Source organism: Cnephaeus nilssonii (assembly GCF_951640355.1).
Source record: "Cnephaeus nilssonii genome assembly, chromosome: 4".
In the NCBI taxonomy this organism is placed as follows: Eukaryota; Metazoa; Chordata; class Mammalia; order Chiroptera; family Vespertilionidae; genus Cnephaeus; species Cnephaeus nilssonii.
Genome location: NC_137075.1, coordinates 95,983,421 through 96,009,712, shown reverse-complemented (window position 1 = coordinate 96,009,712; position 26,292 = coordinate 95,983,421). Strand labels below are relative to the sequence as shown.

At 43.8% G+C, this 26,292-nt stretch overlaps 1 protein-coding gene across 2 annotated transcripts in view; it reads right to left on the bottom strand.

Moving 5' to 3' along the window:
• Positions 1 to 25,650, bottom strand: part of FLRT2 (fibronectin leucine rich transmembrane protein 2) — a 99,125-nt gene extending 73,475 nt beyond the window's left edge. The window contains exon 1 of one of the 2 annotated variants that reach the window (XM_079767619.1): positions 24,789 to 25,650. The gene's annotated coding sequence lies outside the window, so the exon portion shown is untranslated. Of the gene's footprint in view, positions 1 to 21,297; positions 21,436 to 24,788 lie in introns of those variants that run through there. The other variant, XM_079767620.1, reaches the window with a different exon arrangement.
• Positions 25,651 to 26,292: the final 642 nt, after the last annotated feature.

Here is a 26,292-nt window from a genome sequence, read left to right as displayed (position 1 = left end):
AAGGTATTAGCAGGATTATCGAGGCTGCTAATTTCCTTTGGCCCCTTACATCAGGGGGGCCATCTACTAGGGGGCCATCTCCATCTACTATGCAATTTGATGTGAAAAGCCTGGAATACTTTGCCACCTGTAGACTTTCCGACTCTCCCTTTCAATGAAAATAGCTTTTACACAAGGAATAAAATCAAATTCCTAACTTGCATGCCAAGTCTCTAAGGGCGCAAATTGCATTAGCAGAATGATGTCTATCTCCATTAGAGAGGCATTATTAGATGATGTTATAGGTCTTTAATCCACATCGGAGCCTTCTGTGGGGCGTGATGTATACCCAAGGGGTGAGTGGTATGAGCTGGCATGGCACAGAGGGCCACCTCTGACTCTGCAGGGCGGTAAACCACCTCAGGAAATGGGGACCTCAGAATCAGATCTTAACCCTTTGCACGCGCTTGCTTTTTTCTCGATTCCTTTATTCTACTCGGGATTTAATTTTTTAAATACCCCAGATTTTACAAAGCGCGGCAGTAGAATAAAAAACTGGAGTTTCTTTTCATGCAAACTTATTTATTTGGATTTTTTTATATTTCAAACTATTGATACATTCAAAGAGTAATTTTAATCTCGACATCCGAGTGCAAAAGGTTAAAGGTCATCCTGCAGTGATACCGAACTGTTCCATGAAACAGTCCAAATTCATTGAAATCCATGGCAGTAACTCTCTATTTTTCCATTGAGAAAGAAATGGCTAAAGGGTCGCAAGCATTCATTGAAGTAAACACCATATCCGTATACATAATGCTAATTGGTTAGCTCAAAGACCATAAGTTAAATTTTACAAATAATAGTTCGAGTAGAAATAGCACAATTTCAGGAGGGAGGGAATCTCCGGTCTATAAGATGAGTTGACTGTGTTGTCATCTTCAACTGAATCACCAGGTACCAGTTAAGAAATGGGGTGGAGGATTCAAAATAAGTATTCAAACCACACACAAGTGGTCAGATAGGACCTCAGAGTCATTTGTATGTCACTGGCAAGCTTCAAAAAAAAAAAAGAATGTTGTACATTCCGGCTGCATTTCTTAGGTGCACTAATATGTCAGGAAATGAATGCATAATACCTCGCCTCTGTAAGGAGGCCATTGGCAGCCTATGATCACTCAATGTCAAGTGTTTATCTTCTACGATGTCTTTTTGCAAGATGACAGTTTATTAAGCCCCTCGGGAAGGCCGCTAAACTAGCACTTAGAACTTTCTGGCATTTGGGACTTCGATAAATACTTGTGGATTGCTGGCCCAATGATGAAGCGTTTTTACTTAAATATATGTGGTGTCCTACAGAGCATAGTGAAACCCTTTAATCAGTTAAGCTCTTTGAAAAGAATAAAGAAAAACGTTTTCCCCTTTCTTCTATATGAGACTAAAAAGAGAAGGGAGGCTTGGCTTTCTATTCCTGATGAGATTTTCTTTCCAATTTAAACTCTCAAAATCACTTTTGAAAGGTATCCGACCTACCCTATAAGTTAATGAATACAAAATTGAGTCTATTCTGGTTTTATAGTCATCTGGACCACTGTGTCAAACGCATAGGCAGAGCTGAGTGAGTTTTAATGCACTTCAAACCTCATCTGTTAGGCTATTCCTTCAATTAGGACAAAAAGGCTCTGTCCTCTCCCAAAATTACAATGCAGAACCACCACCCCCACAACAAAACTATTTACAATCACCTATTGGAGGTAACCTGAAACCTTCCTTCCCTTTTTCCATCTCCTTCCATCTTCCCTTTCCTCCTGCTCTCTCTCGCTCTCTCTCACTACTTCTTTCCACAAATATTCATTGAATCCCTACTCTATACCTGATCAGTGCTGGAATCTGAGGCTAAAATTATGAATTAGAAGATCATGGTCCCAAGGTATTCAATGAGGAGAAATGACCCTCAGATGATCCTAGTGGCATAGCCCCCCTGGAGGAGGAAGAAGAGAGAGGTAGAGATAGATAGAGACAGAGACAGAGACAGAGGTGTGTGTGTGTGTGTGTGTGTGTGAGAGAGAGAGAGAGAGAGAGAGAGAGAGAGAGAGAGAGAGAGAGAGAACGCGCACAAGTGTATTATTGGGGCAAGCCATTTAAAAGTTGACCACTACTAAATACTCTGTTTTCAATTAAGAAGATTTTATCATCACATCTGTCCTAATTTCATGTTTCTTGGCCACTAAACCTTTATCACTGCAGTACCCATTGCATCCTTTGGCTCTGTCTGAATGCAGTAAAGGAGTGGGTGTGCATTTCATAACAATGAGTAATGCAGATACTTGTACAATCTTACCCAAATCAAAAGAAAAGAGCCAACAGGTAAAAGGTGGCTGCTCTAAGCATACCCTGCCATATTTACTGTATCTGCTTGCCTGCAAATCTTGAATTTACAAAAATCCCATAGTTAAAATTTAATGTGAGAGTCCTATACTAATCAATGCATCAAAAAAAACACCATTACCCCTGTAGTCTTCTAAAACTAGATCCTGGAGGTTAGGCTGGTAAATATTTCAGAAACTTAATGCAGTGACAGGAGCATCAGATATACACTGAGTGGCCAGATTATTATGATCTCTGTACACATAATAATCTGGCCACTCAGTGTATATCCTATATAATAAAAGGCTAATATGCAAATTGTCTCCTCGACCAGGAGTTTGACCAGCAGGCAGGCGGGCCAACCACCCATGTCCCCTCCCCCTGGCCAGGCTGGCCAGACCCATGCACGAATTCATGCACTGGGCCTCTAATACACACACACACACACACACACACACACACACACACACACACTGAGTGGCCAGATTATTATGTGTTCAGAGATCATAATAATCTGGCCACTCAGTGTATGTGCAACAAGACTCATTAGTTAGAGTAGTTTAGGCCTCTTGGAAGGATTTCTGGAATAGCTCCTTCATATCAAAGGTTTCCCAATCAGCCTTCTAAATCCTGCCAATAAGCCAAAGATCTCCTTGCCTTACTTGTTTATACCAGGAAACTCCATGCCATCTACAACAGAATCATTAATATTATCATTACTCAGCATTTGCTGAGCTCCTATAGGGACTTAGAGGAACCATATCTCTCTTTGAAGAGGTCTGTGGGATGTTCTTCTGTGATCATCTTCCCTTGGTAGCTTTGAAGGCCATGACTTAGGCTGTTGGGTCAGTATTACAGGAACACATTAATGTCTATTGCTTTCTGAGAACATCAGTGACACCTATTTTTGAATAAGCCATGTTGGAAGACTTGTTAATATTCATTGAGCACTTAACTGACCCAGGTACTATGACAAATGCCCCACAAGTATCACTTCACTTAATCCTCATTGCAACTCATTAAGGAGGTTTTGATTTTACTCTCCCCACTGCACAGATGAGAAAAGTGAGGCTTCTAGAGATTAAGAATTGTGAAGCTGTGAAGGCAGCTAAAGCCCAAGCAGACAGAATCCAGAGCCAAGCACCTAACCACTAATGCTAGTTCCCTTGATCTTAATCATTCAAGAATTACTAGAAATGCTCAGTCTTGACCAGATAAAAAAAACTAAGGTTCAAGAATGTTGAGTAATTTGACAGAAATCAAAGATTTTTAGAGTTAGCACAAAAACTAGAACTCAGACCTTCTGTGCAGCAACCCACAGAGCTTTTGAGTATCCCATACTGCTTGTCCAATTCAATTCATGGCATCAATCCTATATAATAAAAGGCTAATATGCAAATTATCCCCTTGACTGGGAGTTTGACCAGTAGTTTGACCAGGTGGTGGGGCTGGCCAGCCAATGGCCCACGGCTTCTCCCCACTGCCAGCCACGGCCCCTCTCCCCAGCCAGCTCTGCCCCCAATCAGCCTCCTCCACCTTGATCAGGGGTGGGGCCAGCCAGCCAACCACCCACAGCCCTTACCCCCCGGCCAGCCCAGCCTGATGAGACCCTATCAGGGCAGACCAGCCAGACCCCACCCGTGCATGAATTCATGCACCGGGACTCTAGTTATTAATAAGATGACTATGTAGTACGTAGCTCCACAAAACAGAAAGGTACATGACCTTCAGCATTTCATTTTCCTCTCTTGGAATCTATGAGATAGGAATAATTGCACATGTCCTGCTTATTATCAGAAAGTAAAATTATATACCCCAAATAAAAATTAATAGAAACAGTAGTTACAGAAATGGAAAGAATTATTATGAAAAATGGTTCCCATCTTCAGTTTCTCACTTCATACTATGTTTTCTCTCTGGCAATAATTATATTAGATATTCAGTTATTCCATTAGGCTCTATTGAAATCTTAAATAAACTAAATCTTTTCTGTATTTTAGGGCAGAATCACTATACATATTTACCCATGCCATGCATTTATCCATGCATGCATGCATTCATCCATCCACTGATTAAAGAATTTAGAATTCAGTGGTAATTAACCAAACATACATAAAACCAATAATAATGAACTAAGATCATGTTATGTATAATATCTTCCACAAGTTATTTTCCTTCATCTTTATAAGAACTCTGTAAGAGATTAATATCTCATTTTACAGAAGAGTTTGATAAAATGTATAATTTCCCCAAAGTTTCACAGTTAGATAACAACAGAGCTGGGATTCAAACTCAGTTCCACCTCATTCCAGCACCGAACAACCATGTAGTCCTTGAGATTCCATTTACTTGGAATCATGTGTGGGTGTACCCATGAACACAAGGTACCAACCCCTCCATCCTTTCCCATTAAACCAAACAAGTGGACTCTATTGCTATCACGTGGGCTTTAGAGTAAAATCATGGAGTGACAAGAAAAAAAGGAAACATTTCCTTATTTTAAATTAAGCCCCTATAAATGTCATTTGGAGAAGGGTAAGAGATAATATAAGCAGAAAAGGAGATTCTGAAAGGTTATTTCTACAAGTGGCATGCCTGTGCACTTCTTAAGCTTCTCCCCAACTGTCACTTCCCAATTTTCCAAACAACCCCATTGTTTATAGCATTTCAGTTATAACCTAATGTTTCTGTTCACATTCCACAAAAGCCAACTATCACTCCTCCACCAAGAACGTGCTCTGAATTTTGAAGACAGAAGATAAAGGGACTTCAAGTTTAAATCCCTTCATCTTTCTTGTTAGGAGTCAGAATCAAACCCAACTACAAGTTAAAATAGGAATGTCTCTCTAGATTTCATTATTTACAAGTCTCTCCATCACTTAAAGACAACGAATTATCTGAATACCCATTTTCTATTTGCTAAATATTTTCATAAAAATTCTATTAATTACTTAGAAATACAGAACCATGAAGAAGGAAGGAGCAAGAAAACCCAGCTTGTTTTGCATGCCTATCGTAAGGACCAAATTTAAGCTAAACCATACAGATTATTTTCTTTGTTCTTTTAAAAATTGCTAATGATGGCAATGTTACAATTTCCCCATGAAAACCATTCTAGATTTCCAAAGTATTTAATACAAGATCAATATTTCCACACAAAGAAAAATATAATCAAGGGGAATCTCTAATATCTGTCTGTTAAAGGAGGAAAAATAATGTTCTATATATCCTTCCTTTTTGGGGAAAATATATTTACTTTTAACATAAAAATGTGTTAAGGGGTTTCTTATTGTTATTTTATTGTATTTATCTTTATTGTTGATAGTATTACAGATGTCCCCCTTTTTCCCCCATTTTCCCCCTCTTCCCTACTCCAGTAATCCCCTCCCCAGCCTTCACCCCACTATTGTCTGTGTCCATGGGTTATGCATATATGCATATAAGTTCTTTGGTTGATCTCTTCCCTCCTCACCCTCCCTCCTCACCCCCTCATTCCCTTTGAGGATTCTCAGTCTGTTGCATGCTTCCATGTGTCTGCATCTATTTTGTTCATCAGTTTATTTTGTTCATTAGATTCCACATATGAGTGAGATCATGTGATACTTGTCTTTCTCTGATTGACTTATTTCACTTAGCATAATACTCTCCAGGTCCCCTCCATGCTGTCTCAAAGAGTAAGAGATCCTTCTTTTTTACAGATATATATATTTCATTATCTTACAACATTGTGTTTCCAGACTATGGATAAGCCTTAAACTGAAATCTAGATTAAGGATAAAACAACACTGACTTTTTACCAGAAAAGAAGCCCATAAATATAATTGTGCATGACTGGGGGTTTTGATATGCAAAACACCTTCATCACTTTCAATGACACTAATATTATGCAGAAAAAGAAAAAAATACTCATTAGCCAATTATAATTACATCCGTCATTCATGCTAAATGAAATGTGGCTCATATCACTTCATTTTTTCCACTATGTGCTCTGCATTAAAAGGATTTACTGGATTTGCCTTTTTGCTCCCCTTTGTAATGGCTTTTGCTTATTGTTCACCTGGTTCCTAACAGACATTCCCTAGGGTTCTCTCAGAGTAAATGCTCATCCTTAGAAGCTCTTACTTGAGAATTTCACCTAGTGGAAACGCTCACAGCATTGTCCCCGTAGAATATATCATGAGCGTTGCAATTTTCATGTTTATAAGTGACAAGCTAAATTTTTGTAGAAAAAAATTCCCTTGTGCCTGGTGATAAGTTGTTTTTAAGAGCACTTTCTTTGGATAATGCTTTTCTAATGATCCATGATACCCACTGTTTTTTGAGGGGACTTCTGGAAAGATTGCCTTTTTTTTTCCCCTAGGAAGAGAAATGATTGTAAGAGTTCTTCAACAGTGAGTGTCCTAATTGAGACAGAGTGACGACTCTTTCTGGGGTAGCCAATCCTCTTCTGGCCCCCAGAAATAAATGTTGGTATGGAGTAATCGGGCAAAAGTCACCATGGCTCTACAGAGAGCTCCTTTAGAGAAATAGTGACATAGTTTTATAGAACTGCCTTCTACCTGCAGGAGAAAAAACTGCCATTTATAAACCACAGCATTCATATTATTTCAATTTGGAGGGAAAAGAGGAAAGGAGCCAATGCGTTCGAGTACTTGATGTGTGGCGGGCATCACCTAATCTATTCGTCACAGCGATGCTATGAGATGCGTATTACTTTTCCTCTATTTAGAACTTGAGGAAGCAGACAAAAAAAGACGAAGAAACATGCTTAAGTTACCCTGGCTTGTGGAGGCAGAACAAATCCGGTCCGTCTGAATCCAAACCCCTTGGACTTACATCTCCCCCACTCTGCATCTTCCTGCAGATCCCCTTTTAAAGGAAGACTGTTATGGAGATGATAAAAAGCAAATGATTGTTGTATTTTTGAAAACATCCAGATGTCTCCCAAGATTCCAACAAGCCAGAGTCAATGGTTTTGCAATACTGCAAGCATCTCTCTCTATCAAACCACTAATTCTTGCTATCAAGCCTCAGTTACAAGAATCCAATTCAACATAATCAAGTTCTAATGCCTGTGATTATTTCTGTTTGCTCTTGCCTCAAGGCCTGGAAAGACTACAGGTTTTACAAATATAAACAGAGGGCTCATGATGCTGTTGGAATGTTCCACCTTCCTGTTTTCAAAGCCAGGGCACGCTGCTTCCACACAGGATTCCACAGAGGGAAACAAAGGGAGCTTCTATCAGGCAACTCTACAATGCAAATACATGAGTTGTTTGTGCAAACTTTGTTAATGTTCATTTGCTCAATATTTAAAATCAGGTGGGAGGTAGTATAGAGAGGAGACACAGATTTGTGCTAGTATGTATGTTTCATAGGGGGAGGTTGGGGTCAGATCCAGGAGTTCAGTTTAGCTCCTGGGACATGTATTGGGCATGGCTTTTGCCCTAAATGAGCTCACAGACAGTGGAGACAAAGTATTTGGTACCATGTTACACCATCTTTGGGCCACTACAAAGGTAAAAGTAAGGACACATCCTAAATTTAGTTCCTAAGAGGAGATTAACTTTCAGGTGGGGAGATTAGGAAAAGCCATAGAAGGGAAGGCCTTGAGTGTCCAGCTAAGAAGTTCAGACTTGACCCTGTAAATTATGGAGAGTAATCTCATCAGCACAGGACTAGGGAAGAGGAATGGAACTATTGTGTGAAGGTCAGAGGTGGGAAACCACACATGGGCTTAACTACCATGGATTCAACAGAACCAACTTTAAAGGGCAAGAACAGAATTTTTTAAAGAGGCATAAATCGAGGAATAGAACAGCTGAAAATGAATGCGAGAGAGTAATCAACATGACTCAAAGTGGTAGTTCCAGACAGCATATTTATTTGAGAAATATAAGCAGAATGGGACCTGGTTAGAAATAATTACCTCATACCAACACTGGAGCCCAACCGAAAATTCAAGCGAGTTCAGTATTCAGAGTAGAGAGGGAAGAGTAACACTGGGTAACAATGGTCCTTCAGATGCATGTGGTCCAGGCAAACCAGGCAGCCATTTCCAGTAAGAGTGACACTGGCGTGTGTAGGTTTCTTCCACGTGGCCTGATCACGTCTCCCTTGCAAATGGCAGAGAGCAAATGTTTTGGTTCCACCCAATTCAGCTAGATTCCCACTGTCATAGACAGATGCACCACAGAATTCACCTGAGGGCCAAACAGAGCTGGTTTTTTCATGTGGTCTTGGAGCTGGCTGGCTATGGAGCCATTCCCCAAACTGCTACCACACCTGGGCAGAGCCTGCTTTCATAAACAACCACATCAGTGAGCCCACCAAGACTGACCTACATCAGCAGTAATCTTATGCCACCCCATCCACAGTTGCCTCATGACAGATCATGGGCAAACGGTGACAAAAAGATGTAGAAATAACAATAGCCACGGTCTAGCTGCCTCGGGGGAAATGAAGGAACTAAGAAATAAATCACTTAATTTGGACAGTATCGATAATATTTACATGGAACTAGAAAAGACCAATAATTGGAGGACCTCAGTTATAATCTCTGAATTCATAAAATACAACCTTGACACATACAGGGATGAATGCATCAACAGAAAGTGGGAAAAGGGAGTGATGGTCAAAAATCAAATTCAACAGAGTAAAGACTCACGGGCACATACTGTGCTTCTTTTTGAATTATCAATGTGGAACAACATCCTTCTCCAGCCCATCTATGGGTCATTTTTTCACCCAATAAAGTCTACTGCCTGAGCAACTATACAGATTTAGAAAAGAAGAGAATCTGACCTATTTATAACACAGCCAATTCTCCATTATTTCCAGGCTCACAGAGGCCATTCGCTTTATGTTATTATCTGACCTCTGGCCATTCCATTGTCCATTATCACCTCCACAGGGAAAAATAGGTGCATCTCAAATCCATCCATTTAACTTTTTATTAGTAGTGCTGGTAAAAGGGTAAAGGCAAAAAATGCAAGTGTTCTCTACAATAAATGCTTGCCTCAATCATTAGGCATTTATCCACAGCTTTCGTTAATACTGAAAACATGCTGAAAAGTTGTCAGTCACACTTTATTTTGAAAATTGTAGTTCTTCTTGCTTCTCATTTTACATAACTAAATTGAGAGACCCAAGAATATTTTTCGTTCTGAAATGGCGAAGAGCAAATCATGACTTTTTAGATTATTACCCCTCAAAAAGTCAGTATAAAATGCTGGACCACAGCTTATGCATGGACAGTGAGCAATCACTCTGAATTTGATTTTAGGACGTGAGAAAATAAATTTAGAGTTGATTTTGGAAATTAGCCAGTGCTCACCTATCCTATAAAGATAATTAACAATAGCTACAAAATGAGATAAGCAACCTCAGGCAATTTTCTCCACTTTAGTTTCCCTGTGTGTAAAATGGGGTTACTTGTATGCATGCTTTTAAACAATGGACACAAACTTGGGGGAAGGGAGGAGGGCATGTGCTGGGGGTGAGGGCGGTTGGGGAGAGGTCAATGGAGAAAAAAAAGATTTATGTAATACTTTAAACAATAAAGAATTTAAATTTTAAAAAAATTAAATTCTACTTTATAGGCTTTTTGTGAATATTTAAAATTAAATATTAAAAAAATTAAAGCCTACTTTATAGGCTTTTGTGAATATTTAAATGTGATAATATACATAAACTGCATAAATAGTACTCTACATAAACCTTATCTATGATCAATATCATTAATTTAATGACAATTATTATTATTATTATTCCTTCTGGATGCAAATGTGGCCTTGCTGATACTCAGTATGATTCAAGAATTGGGAGACACTGTTTCTAAACATTCCTATAAATTATCATAATAAGACCTTCTGGGGTTGTGCTGTAAGTCTCCAGTACTAAAGCATAGTCACTTATCAAAATCATCTTATATGTTACTCCATGTGTTTCCTATTGGCATGGAAAGAGTTGCCAACATATAGACAGTTCAGAGGGCACAAAGGGTTAAAGTAGGGGCATATCAAAATATGTTTCACCATAATCTACTCTTTTTTGCCAGTGAAAATTTTGCTGAAAGAAGAGGCGAAGAGTATACTTACAGGTGCACATCCCTCCCACCCCCCCTCCCCCTGCCCCGCATGAATGTAAATCACCTCTGTCCATCATTGATAATCTACCATGAAAGTGGCAAGGTGGTATTAGAATGTTCTTTTGGTGAGCAAGAAGGAATTAAAGTCCAACTCTGTCACCATCAGGATCACATGAAACCCTAAAAGTTTACAATTGACTGAAACTTCGCATGATCTTTGCTGTAGTCAATGTCAAATCATAAAGACTAAGGAGAATCCTGCTTTGTGGAGACAGTCATTAGGGAGTTATCATTTCTAGCTTTCTTTTCTCCTCTCTGAGGGGCCCTGGCTCCTCAGATATCTCCATCAGGAAATAATGTGCCTAGGATAAAATAAAGAAAATAAAAACACAGAGCAAAAGAAAGAAAAAAAAGAACCGCATCCATTTTTCACAAGTCCTAGGCTCTCTTTAATCATGCCAAGATACACAAAGTTAATGTGATGAGGTGAATGTCTCATTCTATGTAAATCACATCCGCATGAATATCTACTTAACCAGTGGCTTTACTTGGTGCCAGGAAAGATCACCCAGCAAAATGATTCCTTCTTTAAACAGATCTTCCAGTGTGGCATCTGAATTGCCTCATGGGTGGTTTGGAGGGCTTGACACTGATCTGGGTTGGGTTAAGCGGCAGGCATGTGCCTGACAAACCTGCTTAGAGTGAGGTAGAAAGGTGGAGGGTGTCTATTTTTCCCCCCGATATGGGAAGACAAAAGCACTTCTGAGGAAGCACTCCCTATCACTAGATTATGAATCTCCTTGTCTTCCAGGATTGGCCAACACAATTATTCACTCAATTACATCTGTGCAGAACCTGCTGCACTGGGCACTATTGTGCACACTGGGGAGACAGAATAAATGAGCCACGGTTCTTGGAATCTAATGGGAAAGACGGACATGTGAACACAAACAGTGCAATACAACACAAACAGGGAACTAATAAAAGTACAAACAAAATGCTGTAGAAGCCCAGAGAAGGGAAATTATTAATTTTGACCAGGAGGGAAGGTGACATTCATGAGATCTTAAAGGAAAAGAGTCTGCCAAATGGAGAGTAAGCAAGTAATGTTCTACACAAAGGCTAAACAACCTAGGGAATGCTAAATATGAAGAAGAATATGCTTTACTGTCCTTGGAACATGTATACACAGGACAGGTGCCTGAGAATGAGGCCTGAGTGAAGGATTGACATCAGAGTGTCATAGATCTCACATGTTATGATAAGTTTGGATGGACTTTGTATAGGTGGACAGGAAATAAGGTAATTTCTAAAATTTGTCTTTTTTAGAAATTAACTCTAGGGACACCAAGAACAATGTGGCCAGTACAATAGTTTAGGAGATACTGATGGATGATGGAAAGACCATACAAAAGGCCGTGGCTACCAAGGGCGAAGTCAGCTCTGATGTTTGTCCCCTCTGAAGGTTCTTTCCTAGGAGAATTGGGTTAAATCTAGAAATATCTCCTATGTGGCAAAATACACAGCAAAAATACTCTCAGAAATTCACAAGTGACTGGAAACCAGATGATTATAAAAGCATGGAAATTCTGGATCAGAAAAAAATTTTCTAAAAATCATCTACGTCAGTGGTCAATCCTGAGATTTTCAGCATCCACATTCCCATTCACTTATTGAATCTAGGGTTGATCATAAGATTTAAAGTCAGAATCTTCAGGCCTAGAGCTCAGGAACCTGTATTTTTAACCACTTCCTCCCATTAGTTAGGATGGATGAGTTAAGTTTGGCAAGAACAACTTGGGCCAACCCATCAGATTTCTTGGTGATCAGGAATGAGTTCTCCTTTGAAAGAATTATCCCAAAGGCCTGACAGGAAACTTAGCATGGTGCCTGGCATGCGGTGAAGGACCAACCTTGGTCAAATCCCCAGTTACAAGGGCATGACTTGAACGGATGTATGTCTTGCATTCCTTCGGGACTCAGAGATTATTAGAACAGAGTTTTAAATTCCATTGCTGTCAGCACTACTGGACTTGTTCCTTACCTATTTGGGGAAAAACATTTTAAATCATTTTCCAAAGAATTTTAATCTCTCTTACTGTTCCAGAGAAACAAAACAAGGTCTTATTGTTTTATGTTGGGGGAAATGTTGGTTCTGAAGCTACTTACTAAGATGTTAACAATTTACAAAATGCACTCTAGCGACTGTTTCTGTTTGCTCCAATTGGATTAATTATATTATGCGATTTTTATCAGAAAAAGCTTTTGTGCTTACAGAATTGGTGGTCTGGGGCATACCTAACATCTTGTTAAACTTTCTACATTAATAAATTTACAGATTCATCAAGTCAATAAAAAATTTCAATTGGTGAGTAGAATGAGAAAATTATATTATATACACATGGAATTATAATAATAAAAAATAACCCCAGCATTATGTATCGTTACCAGTGCTGAGCACTGAATTTGTTCAGATGTATCTGCCATACAAGCAGTAAAAAGCTCCTTTACATAAATTCATTGAAAATTATTTTCTGAAACAAATATTTTCATACTGAACTGATAACCCCAAAGCATCTATCATTAAACAAGCCAGGTATCATCTTGATCTAAGTACAGAATAAGAATTATAGAAACATAATAACAATTTACATGTTAATCTTCTACAATAAAATATTTTTATGACTCTGCCAAGAGTCATGTATGAGATGAATTGTGTGAAGAAAGTGTTTAGCATCCATTCTGATAAATATCTCTGAACAGTAGCAAAGACATAATAACCACATCTCACTGTGCCTAGTGTCACAGTCTAGATCAGAACTTGCAGCAAAGTGGCATGTGTGGGTCACCTGCGGAAGAGTGCATGGAGATGAGTGGGGGTGCATGGAGAAGCACCCCTTAAATGCCAAAGGCAATGCTTTCAAAAACGCCTACTGTTGTCCGGCCGGCATGGCTCAGTAGTTGAGCATCAACCTATGAACCAGGTCACAGTTCAATTCCCAATCAGGGCACATGCCTGGGATGCAGGCTAGATCCCCAGTTTGGGTGTGCAGGAGGCAGCTGCTCCATGATTATCTCTCATCATTGATGTCTCTCCCTCTCCCTCTCCCTTCCTCTCTGAAATACAAAAAAATATATATATTAAAAATAATAAAAAATAATAAATAAATAAAAATTTTTCCCAAGTTTACAAAATTAACAACAGCCAGCTATCCCTTTCCAAATGTAATGCTCATGTATTCCTGGCACATTTATTGGGATTGACTGCGCTGTTTTCAATCATGTATAAAACTGCAATGGAATTAGGTTTTGTGTCTCCCTCTCTCCTCACCAACCTGGGTAGACTCAAATGGATGGATTCTACATTACCTGTTTGTTTCTCCAGTCTTTCTTTAAGCCGGGACATAGTACGTGCTAAAAATCAACTTCTAAATGAATGAAAAAGCTTTCTTCATCATCTATTGTATGCCTTCTGCCTCTACAAGAATATTATCTCCTTCATGATTACTGAGACAGCCACACAAAAACATATTCCCTCACTGCATTTTGTGCTTTTCTTTATTTAGAGTTTCCCTAGGACCCATGTGGAAAAGAACATCTCCAATTAAAAATAACTGGAGTTATCTCATTACTCCATTATATTAGGGACATATGGGCGAAATGAGCACCACCTAGCTGAAGGGTATAACAGTCCGCCCTCCCCTTAGCATCTAAGACTTAGATTTGTGTGTGCATTTCAAAGATGCGCACACGCACACACTAACTCCCCACACACATACCTACAGATTCATCTTGTTTTATTAGCAGAACTCTTCAGAGTAGTAGTAACCATTTTCCTTCTTCAAATATCATTATTCTATCATTCAGCACTGCCAGAACAAAAGGTATTCAGATTCTGTGAAAGTAATTTGTCATGTTAAAATATAGTGCTGTGGCCAGATAGTTTACAATGCACTACTAAAATACTAATCAACTTAAAAAAAAAAAACAAAAAAAAACAAGTATCAGAACTCTGGCAAACACAAATTAGAAACCGAAAAGAAAATTGTCAGATAGAGGCTGTCATACATTCAAATCGCTGATAGAAACATTCCTTCTGACCAAGAATCATGACCCTAATCACATATTTCATAAATACACACTTCACTGGGGAGTGTTTTCTGCAGGCTTCAATTAAGCAACCTTAAACTATTAAAAATTAACCTTGACAAAGGCCTACCTGTATACAAATTAGGGAAATAAAACCAACACAGGCACTCACAGAACATTTAAATTTAAAAGTGTCTCAGGTTGGACAATTATAAAAATAACAACTGAACCTAATATGAAGAAATAAATTGTAAAGAATGTCCCACAAAAGTTTTGTGACACTAACAAAGTCAAAAGAAGGCCAAGCTTTGGAGATTATGTCCGTGTCAGAATAAATCAAGGCTTTCCATTTATTGGGAATGGGCCCAAGAGGTCTGCCAAACTCCTGAAAAGACAGTCTTGTGCCCTAACCTGCCTCATATTGCAAAACAAGTCTTAAAAATCATCACATATCCTATTAACGACTGTGTTTTTGCTAAAGGTAACTTGAATGGCTAAAGTATAAACCCAGACAGAAGGGGAAATGACTTTATTTCAGGGAATGTTGATGGTTTCTTCCCAAAAGATCTTCAGTGGAATCCATTTGTGATAAATTCAGTGTCCAACGTCAAGCCAAGCTGTCAGGAGAGGAGAGTTTGGCCCTGGCACCCAACTCACCCCATTTACCCTTGATCCTTGAAAAGAAGACTTGTATCAAAGTGGAGCCAACTCTAAAAAGGAGACAACGTACCATTAAATGAATGGAAGAAGTGATGAAGAGGGCCATCCACACTTTACCAGCTGGGTGGTGTCCCATAGAACCCAGAAACAAAGCTCCTGGAGGGCAGGGCCCTCTGCCTTGGTTACCATTTTATTTATATTAAACCTGGAATTATCCCTAGCACATGACAGTCATGAAGTGATAAATGGTATCAATTTGAATAATGCCTCTTTATGGGAATATAAAACTGTACTGTTATCAAGGTATTTTCACACACATTAATCTTATCCGACCCTGGAACAACCCTGTTGAACTCCGCAGAGAGGAAATTAAGTCTCCAAGAGATTGAGTGATCCGTCCAAGGTCATAAATGTAGAAAGGAGAGTGCTGACATGAGAATGCGAGTTTTCATTATAGAAATACATCCTTTCTTTCCCCAAAAACAACCTTCCCATTGCTCATTCCCATTGCTCAATTAAGGTCCCAAGTCACAATGCCTACATCATAAAATTATCCCCCTCCAGAACAGGCAAACTTGCATCTTATATCACGTTGGAGAGGGTGAAATCCTACTGTTTAAATCTAAATATTTATAGCATTGCTGTATTTTTTTTTACTCTTTTAATAAAAAAAAAATCCAACTCTGATCATTTTGGGGGGTAAAAAGGAAACTTCCACGTAATAAAATGTAATGTCCATCATTTTGTATAATGTCAAATGGTTTCAAGAACTCTCCATAGCCTTAGGTAGCCTTCAACCTCTTTCTGGCTCCAATTACCCAATGAGAAGCTAGGTGAGTAGGGCTTTCTCATACCAATTCCCAGAGGCAATGATGAGGAGTAAATGATATCCTCTATGTGAGAATTGGAAAATGCAAGAGAGGAGGTTCATAAATGCTAGGTATGAATGTGTTTTAAAATCAGTTTCATTCCTCAAGGCCTACACAGAATTTCCTGGAACCTCTATGCCAAATGCTTAGGCAATTTACTCTCCTATCTTTCACTTCCTCTTTATCTAATATCTATGAGGAATATTACTATTTTCTGCATTAGTTCCTTCTCCAAAATAACCGAGAGTCCTAACTCTTGAGCAAAGTGGGAGAGGAAACTATCCCAGAGGCTATTTTGACACTGGATTTCATGAAAGTGATGCCCGTAGGCAGCTGAGGCTAAGAGTGACACCAACACGTGGACCTATTTCTGGACTGATATGAGTCTAATGTTTTCCATTCAGCCACATGACCTCTGGTGACTTCCATGGGCAATAAATTTGTGAACCAATTTTAGGAGCCACTGTTGAAACAGGTTTCAGTGTTCTGAGGCCTAATAGCATCTATGAACTTTGGTACCTGATATTTTTCGATGGGTTGAAATCCAAAGCCCTAAGGTTCTTAAATGGTTCAAATAGAAGATTCTTTTATCTGTGTCTTGAAAGCTCTAATAAAGAGAACTGAAATATATAACGCATGACCTGTGACCTGGGGGGAAAGGGGACCTTTTGCCAAGTTTCTTGCACATTCTCTTAAAAGCAACCAGGGAAGAAAGTGAGAAAAACAGCTCAGTTTTAATGAGCGGCTAATGGCTAGAAATACCAGATATTTATTTATTTTGTGAATGCTTAAAAAAAAAAAAAAAAGCCTCAGGACTTTAACCACTAACCTTCCAGAAAATGTGTGTTCTTATTACCAGTGGAATAACTGACCAGAGTGTTTGAACCATGAATGTGGCCTTTTGACTTCCCAAATTATGCAAGGATATTTTCTTTAACCTTCCCTTATTACAGATCTGCAAAAATGACACTGCTTTGTTCAGGCGACTCGGGACACATGGTGCTGCATGCTTCTGCAGAACACATCCCACGTTAAATTAAGTTAGAGGTGGTATTTGAAAAATAAATAAATAACGGAGTTCCAATTCACTGCAAATGGTGCAGGAGGCCAGTGAGTGGGAAGCCTGCAAGAGAAGGACTTCTTTTAAAAAGATGTTTTACAGGACTTTTTCTGCATCATTAACTCTTCTGGAATCCTGAACATAACATGATGAATTTCCCTAAAGAAGTAGCTACTGTTGAATTTTGAATCACTTCAAAGACCCACAGTAGAAGAAATCAAAGAAAACCAAAAAAGACCAGTAGATGCGAAAGTCGCCAAAGGGGTTAAAAAAAAAAAAAAAAAAAGCCATGAAGGTTCTAACAGATTTTGACCATGTACTGAAAATACCACTGATTATTTTGCTAATACAGTGTTTTACTGTTCCATGCGGCTGAAATAAGTCTCTGTATTCATCGGAACACAGGATATTTTTATTACAATATTTGTGTCATAGTTCTTTAAAAAGGAACATATTTTAAAGCCTTGAAAAGAATCTCTGTCTTAAAATGGTTCTTGATGTATATGTATGTGAGTGTGTGTGTGTTTTCCTCTACACAGATACTTAATTGGAGCTCACATTGCTGGAAAAAAGTAAAGAAAGAAAAAAATACTGATAACTTACTCCAATCTCCAACATATAGTTTTTAGAAAAAAAAAATAATTTAAAATAACCAAAGCAATTTGGAGGGTGGAGAAAAAGAAAGCTGGCTGGGGTGGTATAATGATTGTTTAACTTTAATAATAATAATTGGCCCTTTAAAAATGTCTTTTGCACAAAACCTGCCCAAGGGAAAAGAAAAGAGAAAAAAAAAAAAAAAAAAACTCCTTAAAATCCCATATCCCCAAATACCACTACATCAAAAACCATCTGGAAAATGTCTGATAATGGTATCCGCCCTCCTAAGAAATTCAGCAAACTTTGTCTTCCATTACCATTAGAATAATCAACTCCAACTGAAATTTCAACTTGAAAACCCTGAGAAGACAAAGCTGGATTCGGAATCAGATTTTGAAGGTCTCCTTAAAATACCATCTGTTTATAGACACCCTTCTCACACCTGACTCGCCCTTGATCTTACCATAAGTTCACAGCTGAATTTAAAGACATACACACACTGCTACTATGAAATCTAGTCACCACATACATGTTCTGGGCTTGAATCAAGTTTCCCTTGTTATGTAAGCACTCAGGGGCAATAAAATTCCACTGACATCTAGCAGCTTTGTGAGTCTCAAAACATTAGTCTACCTGACTGTACAACCCCTTTATTGGCAGTGGATAACACTGCTGTTCTATTTATGTTGATCATATTGTCAATGCTCCATAGAAGAGCTGTTTAGTAGCCGATTACCCTGTAACGTTTTTATTGCTGTTGTTAAATAGCATTACTTGCACTGAACTCTGTATTAGAAAAATCAAGTTTGAAAATCTGAATATCTGGAAAGAACTACAAGAGCTGTGGGTTTTCTCCCCAGCACAGAATCTGTAGATTCTGATGAGAAGGAAGAAAAACAATGAGTATTCACATCTCACAGACAGAGGTCACTAATGGACTGAATTTGAATCACTGTGGCAGTAACCACAAAGTTATTAGAGTAATCTAGTGAAAAATGAACGTGCATTGAAATTAAAGTAAAAATACCAGAAGATGATTATCCAGGAAGGTCTGACCTGAATGGAAAATAAAATGACATCACCTTGACCTTTTTGGAATCTTTGAAACAGAGAGAGAGAGAGCAAAACTAAGAGCCCCTGGCACCTTGGCTTGCTTTTTAACTTCAGACACTGCTGATCTTAGAAGCGGCAATTCTTCCTCGCAGAACACAAAGCTGAAGACTCAAACTGGATCAGAGGTTCACCCGGAGTCCCTACAGTTTTAAGGCTTCTGGACTCGCACATACTTGAGCCTTTCTTGAAACCACGGCTTCAAACTGGGAAGATGTAAGGTTGCTTTAAGAAGCTCTGTCTACATCCTAAATCAAACTCTCCAGCAGGCCAGAATATAAATGGAATAGGCATCAGAGGAGCTTCCAATTAGATCCAGCCGGGCCAAGTCAAACTCGGATAAGATCACATCATCTGAACCCCAGCATACAGAAAAAACCATGACTGTCTTGGGAACTAACACCAAGGCATCCAGCGTGGTGTCACTTGGGAATCTACTTTCTTCTGTCTAAAGCAGTCCCTGAAATTTGTGAAACTAGTGAAGTGTTAAGAGGGGCATTAAAAAAAAGGGGGGGGGGCATTCTTCCATGCTAGTTTTGTAATAGGTTCTGCTCCAGTACAGCTAGCCCAGTTCTTTTCTACAATGCCTTGTGTCCACTGTCACAGACATGGAATCCTGTTTGAAATTTCATCTCCAGCCCCCTCCAGTCAGATATTTGCAACTCAACATGACAGTGTGGTGTTGCACTGACATCTGTGGTTGTTAGAAACCCTTAAATGGCTTAACCCTATCCTGTTTGGGGCTTTTGAGCAGGGGGAGGAAGAAAAGTGTGTTCTGGAGAGCAGTAACATTGTGGGGAAATGAGCAACTTTTCATGGTGCATGCATTACCCGAGGATGTATTCTCTTCTAATACAGTGGCCTGTTATCTTATGGATCTGGCGCATGTTGCTTAGCGATTTTTTTTTAAAGTCCAGTTCTAACACTTTAGATGCTGAACTGAATTTTTACATGCCTACTGCAGCCACCAGATATATCCCTGGACAAATGCCAAGCTGCATTCTATTCACCTCATGTTTGGGGGATCCTTTCCCTGGAGATGTAGTAAGGTCACACGGACAATATCTCCCCGATATGGAAGCTAGCCTTCCTATTCGCTGTGGGCTGGGAGAAGTTAGACATAATAAATTTAGCAATAAGCCCAAGAGCCGGTGGACATGCCCCAAAGCTCCCTGTGTGATGAAAGAGCCTCCCAGCTGAGCGGGGAGCAATAGATCCCATTTGGAAGAGGCTTTGCATAGCAAATGCAGCATGTAAAGAAATCTCATCAGCACCTTGCACTCCTGGGCTAGCATTTACACGGATTTGTGCCTTGCCCTTGATTAGCTTACTGTAAGCTTTACCAGGGGAGTCCCTCCACTAAAATTAATAAAAAGCTCTTGGAGACTGATTTCCATTTATAAGAGAAGGCATCATGAGTTTCCAGGTGAGTTAATAATGATCCTAATACAAAAAAAAAAACACAAAAAAACACGAGAGCAGGGCAAACCTTGAGCCGCTTGGAAACTCAAAACTCGACTGGGGGAGAGGGCGAGGGGACGTTGGGGAACCCGGGGCTGGAATCCTTTCGCTCTCAGAGTGAAAGGCAGAGCTATGTTCTCAGCCTAAGTGAGGCTGCGGTTCCGGACGTCTCTCAGCTGCCCCCTCCTCAGTGCACACTCGCGACCACTCAGCGCCCCCCCCCCGCCCGCCCCGCACCCCGCACACACACACCCCAGCACTAGGACGCATCAGGCCGCCAAGGAAAAATCAAAACCTCTCTGCAACACCACCATTCACCACCCCCCCACACACACACACACCAGCACACACGCGCATTCCAAATCACATCACCAGTGGTTAGTGTTTCATCTCGCCCTTCAATCCAAATGTGACTTCTAAAGTTCCAGTTTTATGATGCCGTAAGCTGAATGATAGGAGGAAAGCCCCCCCCCGCCCCCCTCCCGCTCCAGGATGTCAAAAGGGGGAAGGATAAATGTCCCCCCTTCCTGGAAATTTTCACCCAGCCCCCTCACCACCCCCCACCCCCAATTTGCTTTCCTGCACCAGCTAAGCGCGGTGGGGGAATGCGAATGGGCTCTTGTGTCTAATACGCTAAACGAGAGGGAGAGGGTCAAGGTGGGAGTGAGTGAGATCCATCCATCATTTCCCTTGATTGAAGGGAAGCCTCTCTACCCACCACATTCTAAATTCCCCAGGAGCTCTAAGATCGGGCACCAGCTGGAGCCGCGGTTCCGGATCCATTCCCAGGGGAGACTCGCCTCGCTACACAGCTGCCCCCCCGGACGCCAAGAAGCGCCACGGGCCCTCTAAGGTGACTGTCGATCCTCCGGCGCCAGGTGCCCACGCCCGGGATGGGATCTTGAACTTCGCCTCCCACTTACTTTCAGCCAGACCTGGCGAGCGACAGAAAAGGCGCTGGGAGGGAGCCGGCGCCCAGCGGGGGGACGCGGGGAGAGAGGGTTGGGGGTGCCCGTTACCTGCAGAGGTTTGCGAGGTATCCGTTTGGCCTGCTGGTAATCCCGCTCAGCGCCGCGTCCTCCCCCAGATCCAAACTTTTGCCCGGTCCTCCGGCTGGAGGCGGCGACGACCGTGGCGGCTGCGGGAGCCCGGCCCTGTCGCCCGCAGCGTCGGGGCGCGGGGATGCGGAGGCCGGAGCCTCAGAGAGCGGCTCGAGCGTCCCCGCAGCCGGCTGGCGCCCGGGAGCCCCGCTCGCCTCGCTAGCTCTCGCCTTTCTCCCCTACCGAGCCGCGGCATCGTCTTCCCCCGTCCTCCGCCACCTCCGCCTGCAGGGCTCGGGCATGCCACTTTCTCTGGGCTCCGGCCGCCGGGCCCCCGCCTCCTCGGCTCCTCCGCCTCCCCCTCTCCGCCTCAGCCCAGCCCACCGGTCCCGAAAGAAAGAGGGCGAGCGGAGAAGGCGGTGATTAGCAGCCCCGTAGGGTCGGGGGATCCTCGGAGAAGGAGGACCCCGGGGGGGGGGCGTCTGGAGAGCCGGGAGGGCGGGCCTCCGACGCCCGGGTGCCGACTGCGCGGACCCCAGCGTGGGGCGCTGCGCGTGGCTCTCTCCGAGTGCCGCGCCGGTCCCGCGTGGGGCTGGAGGCTGCTCCGACCTCACTGCTGCCTGGATCCGGCGCGGCCGGGCTTTGTAGGCGCGGCGGCCCCCACACCCACCCCTCCGGACACCCCCGGGAGATGTTTACAGTAATGAATTCACGGGATCGCCTCCGCCGCTCCCGCGCCCCTCCTCTCCCCCGTCCCCAGCTCTCTGGCGCGCTCCCCTCCTGGAGCCGTCTTGCCTTCCCTCCCTCCCTCCTCCCTCCCTCCTCCCTCCCTCTCGAAGTCCCTCCCACATTTCTGGTTTAAAGAATGCTTGGGAGGCGCGGCCGCAACCCAAAGCTTTCCAAGAGGCAAAGACTAAGCTCTTAACCCTGTCCTCCCTGAAGAGAGTTGCAGAGCGCCAGGCGAACCCCAGGATGCCACTGTGACCAAGCACGCCTCCTTCTCCTCTCTCTCTCTCTCTCTCTCTGCCCTGCACCATCCCACCTGCCCCCCAACTGTTCGGGATCGTGCCACCACCCGAACGCGGAACGTCAATCCCCCCCACCCTGCCCGCTGGGCGTTGTATTTCCAAGCCAGAGGGTCTATTACTTAGACGCCGAGAAATGATGGAAACGACAGATTAGAGGGTAAAAATATTACAAGTCTCTCAACCAAAATGGCGTTATGTCAAATGCAAGCAATCTTGGTGATTTGCCCCTACCCCCCCCCCCCCCTACACCTCATCAATCGTTCCCTGATCCCGGACCTTCTTCAATAACTTTAATTGGTAATATAATCCAAAATGGGTAATATAATCCAAAATGAAATATGGATATCCTCAACACCCCATTTTCTTCCTTCACCTTGGCCGCTGGAAAGAGCGTTGTTCACTTTGCCCGTAGATTACAAGGGACAAACACATTCGGCCTCAAAGATTTAGGAAACGGGGCTTGACAGCTAACGAAGCCTGATTTGTAAGCAGGCAACGTATCCGCTCGCAATCTCTCGGGAAAGGTTAGAGAGTAATAGAAGAACACCAGGTGCCACTTCTCTTTCTTGGGGTGGGAAAGGGGGTTCTGGTTCCCCCCTCTCATTTCATCGCCGCTGCTCCGGCCTCCGGTAAGTTGCTGTCATGTTCTAACAAGTCTGTAGAGAGGCAGAATCTGAACGGAAGAGGGAGAGCGAGCTCGCGCCAACCGCTGGGCTGCGCTCCGACGCGCGCCCCGCCGTCGGTGGGGCCAGGCCAGAGGCACCCATGAGCTTGAACCTGGCTCGGGACCAACTCCCTAGGGAGCCTCTCAGCGAGCGTCGCAGAAGAGTTTGGGCAGAAGCGGTGGCCGCGACCTAGTCGGGATGATTTCCCTGTCCTCCGTTCACAGCCTGAGTCACTTGGCACCACTTTGCCAATTGTTTTTATTTCCTTCGCATCCCCGTTGGGTCTACCGCCTTCACGTATTTGAGCGCCTAAACTGTGTTAAGACGACTTGGAAAAATGCCCGCTTTGCCTCCCAAGCACAAGCCACGCACAGATCCACCCAGACGCACGCCCGAGACGCACGCTGGCACCTAAGCACACACCACCCGGGTTCGTGCCCGCTAATCGCTGCTCTTGTTGCGTTTTGCAAAGGTGGCTAAGGAGAATTTTTAGCCTGACTTATACCGAGCCGCTCTTCTCCCCAAACTCAGTGTGTGACTAATGTCCGGAGGAGGAGGAGGAGGAGGGGCATGGCTGGGGGAGTTCATTGAACTAGAACAGACACTGAGTGCCATCTTGCCAGGAGGTGCCAGGAGCGACCACACCAGCAGTGGCCTCCGCCTCCACCAGCGGCTTCCGCCGGTCGGGTCCGGAGGGAGCTCTAAACGCTTCAGGAGTTTGTGTGGGTTCAGCCCGCCCCAGTCACCCGCTTCCCCATACTTCCTTTCCCCGGTTAGTGTCCGGACTTTAACTGGCAACCTTGATCTTGCACTAATTACAAAAGAGAAGTGACCGAGCCGGTGCTGAAAGCAGAGATCTAGTCAGCACCGCCTTAAGTTCTTTCTAGCCGGGTCCAAGCCTTGGCGGGGGCTGGCTGGTAGTCGATGAGGTTCAGCCCCGGCCCTCCTCACCTTCGCCTTTCCCCTGGACTCAGCGCCCAGGGGGCAGGTATCCGCCCCCTCCCCGCGTCCCACCCACCCGGTCAGAGAACGCATTCGGGTTCAGCCTGGCAAGCTACCCGCGCCTTCCTGGCCGCCGCTGGCGCGCAGAGGATGCGCTGGTTCCAGCTCAGTGCCAGGCCACTGAAGACCAGGAGATCTGGAGAAAGACTCGGTTTTGGTCAAAGGAACCACCTCCTCAACTCGAAGAAAAGGGAACTAGCAAACCGCCTCCCCCCCCCCCCCCACCCATCTTTTTAGCCACTAATAGATACCGGATTGCGGGCAGGGGGCGTGCTGGTGGCTTTAGGCGCCAGCTCTTGATAATAAGGCTGGTGACATTAACAACAGATGGAGCGGGCGCAAAGGTGGGGGCGTCGGGGGACGTTGCTGCTAGAAGTTAACAGATTCATTCTGGGCAAGTGAGAGGCTGGATTCCGGCAAGTTTTAGTGGCTCTGGAACCCCAATTTAGGATGAGGCTCCCAGCAGGCAAGCACATTTACGTTTTGACTCAGAGCTCAGTTTGAAAACTCCTTGGAGGAGGTGGGCTCGACCTGAACACAGATCTCCCTAAAGTCGGGGGCAAGTTAAGCAGTCTATTTTCTCTCTGGATGAAAGATAAGAGACTGAAACATCCCACCCACCCGCTAACCAGCCAAATCCCCCCCCACACCCCCACACCCCCGCTGGTTAAAAAAGAATCCCTCCCCCCCCCCCCGCAAAGAGACCGCGTGGTGCCCGCGGAGTGGCAGTCCCGGCGGTTACTGGAAACTCCACCTGGCACCGCAGCCCCTTTACCTGGTGTCCGCGTCTCCTGGCCGCGGGCTCATCCGAATCCGACCGGGTCGGGGAGATGGAAAGGAAAGAAGCTGGCGCGGCAGCAGCGGGGCTCCCGGGGCATGGTATTGTTTTAGGGGTCGCCGCCAAGGTCCCTCCTGCCCATCGTTGAGAACTGCCAACCTGGTTCCGGGGCTGGGTGGACACGGCGGCCGGCGCGGAGCTGTCGCCTCGCTGCAGCTCGTTACCCGGGACCTCGGAGCCGAGACGAGACGCGCCCGGAGATGTCGGAGCCTCGGCGCGCAGATTGCGGCCACCGCTGCGGTCTGGGAGCGCTCCTTCCTCTGCGGCGACAATGGGAGATGCCAAACTCGAAAGTGACGGCGACAGGTTTCGAACGTACAACTAACTACAAGGTAACCCAGCCGCCGGAGACACTAGGCTGCTTTCCTCCCCCTCCCTTCCCCTCCCTCCGACGGGGCGGGGGAGGGAACTGACTTAACCCTGTGTGCGCCCTGGGCTCCCGGGAGAAGCTGGATTCAAGGAGGAAACCGCAGGCGGCGGCTCCCGAGGCGAGAGCTTTGTTCACGTGCGTTTGCCGTGGGCGTGTTGCTGTCTGGGGGCACTCGCGTGGCAAGGCGCCAGGGGCAGGCTTCCAGCCCCAGACTCCGGCCTGGGAAGGAGCCCTAGCGTTTCATCCGGACCAAACCCAGCCCTCGGAATCTATTTTTTTTTTGCCTCCAGTTACCAGATGTATTGAAGTTGCCAGCGAAGTTGAGTTTTCTCCCTTTATTTCAAACACCCCCGCCACGCTGTCCCCGTCCGTGCGTTTTCCTTTGCTAGCGGCACATTGAACATGTGGAACTCTCGGCTCCTCCACACTCTAGTTTTTTGGGTTTTTTTTTAAACTGTTTGGCGTGTGCGGGAGGAATTGTGTCAGGAACCCACCCACCCACGCTACATTTAAATGAAACAGCGAGGAAAGCTGCCTCCCACCCACGCACCCATTGCCCGCCTAATAAGACCACAAATAAGACTAAGACACCGGAAAATGGGGGGAGGACTCGGGTTTGAGGGAGCAGGAGATGTGTCTAGGCAGATGGAAAGGTGGGGGCTGGGGCGGGGGAGAGAGAAAGAGGAGCAGAGCCTTAGAATGGCATAAACAGGAGAAACACAAGCAGAAATGACGATGCAGAAGAATCCCCACATTGAAAGCATCAGGTCAGCTCTAAGAGCTGAGATTTTGATCTGCATTATTGCCCCATCGCTCTCTTTTGGGAGCGATTTGGGAAAAAAAAAAAAAATACAGGAGCCTCCGCCTTGGCCACCCAGGTGCTTTGCATTTTGTAAACAAGCTTCAACTAAGTGTTCTGGACTCCCAAGAAGTTAACCGGAATCGGAGCCCAGTCATCTCCTGGACACGGAGTGGAAGCTTAGACCACAGAAAACGGTCGGATGGCCGAGCGCCTCTGCCTTCGCCATCACACCCGAGTGAGCCCGAAAGTCGCCCAGAGCGCAAACTCAG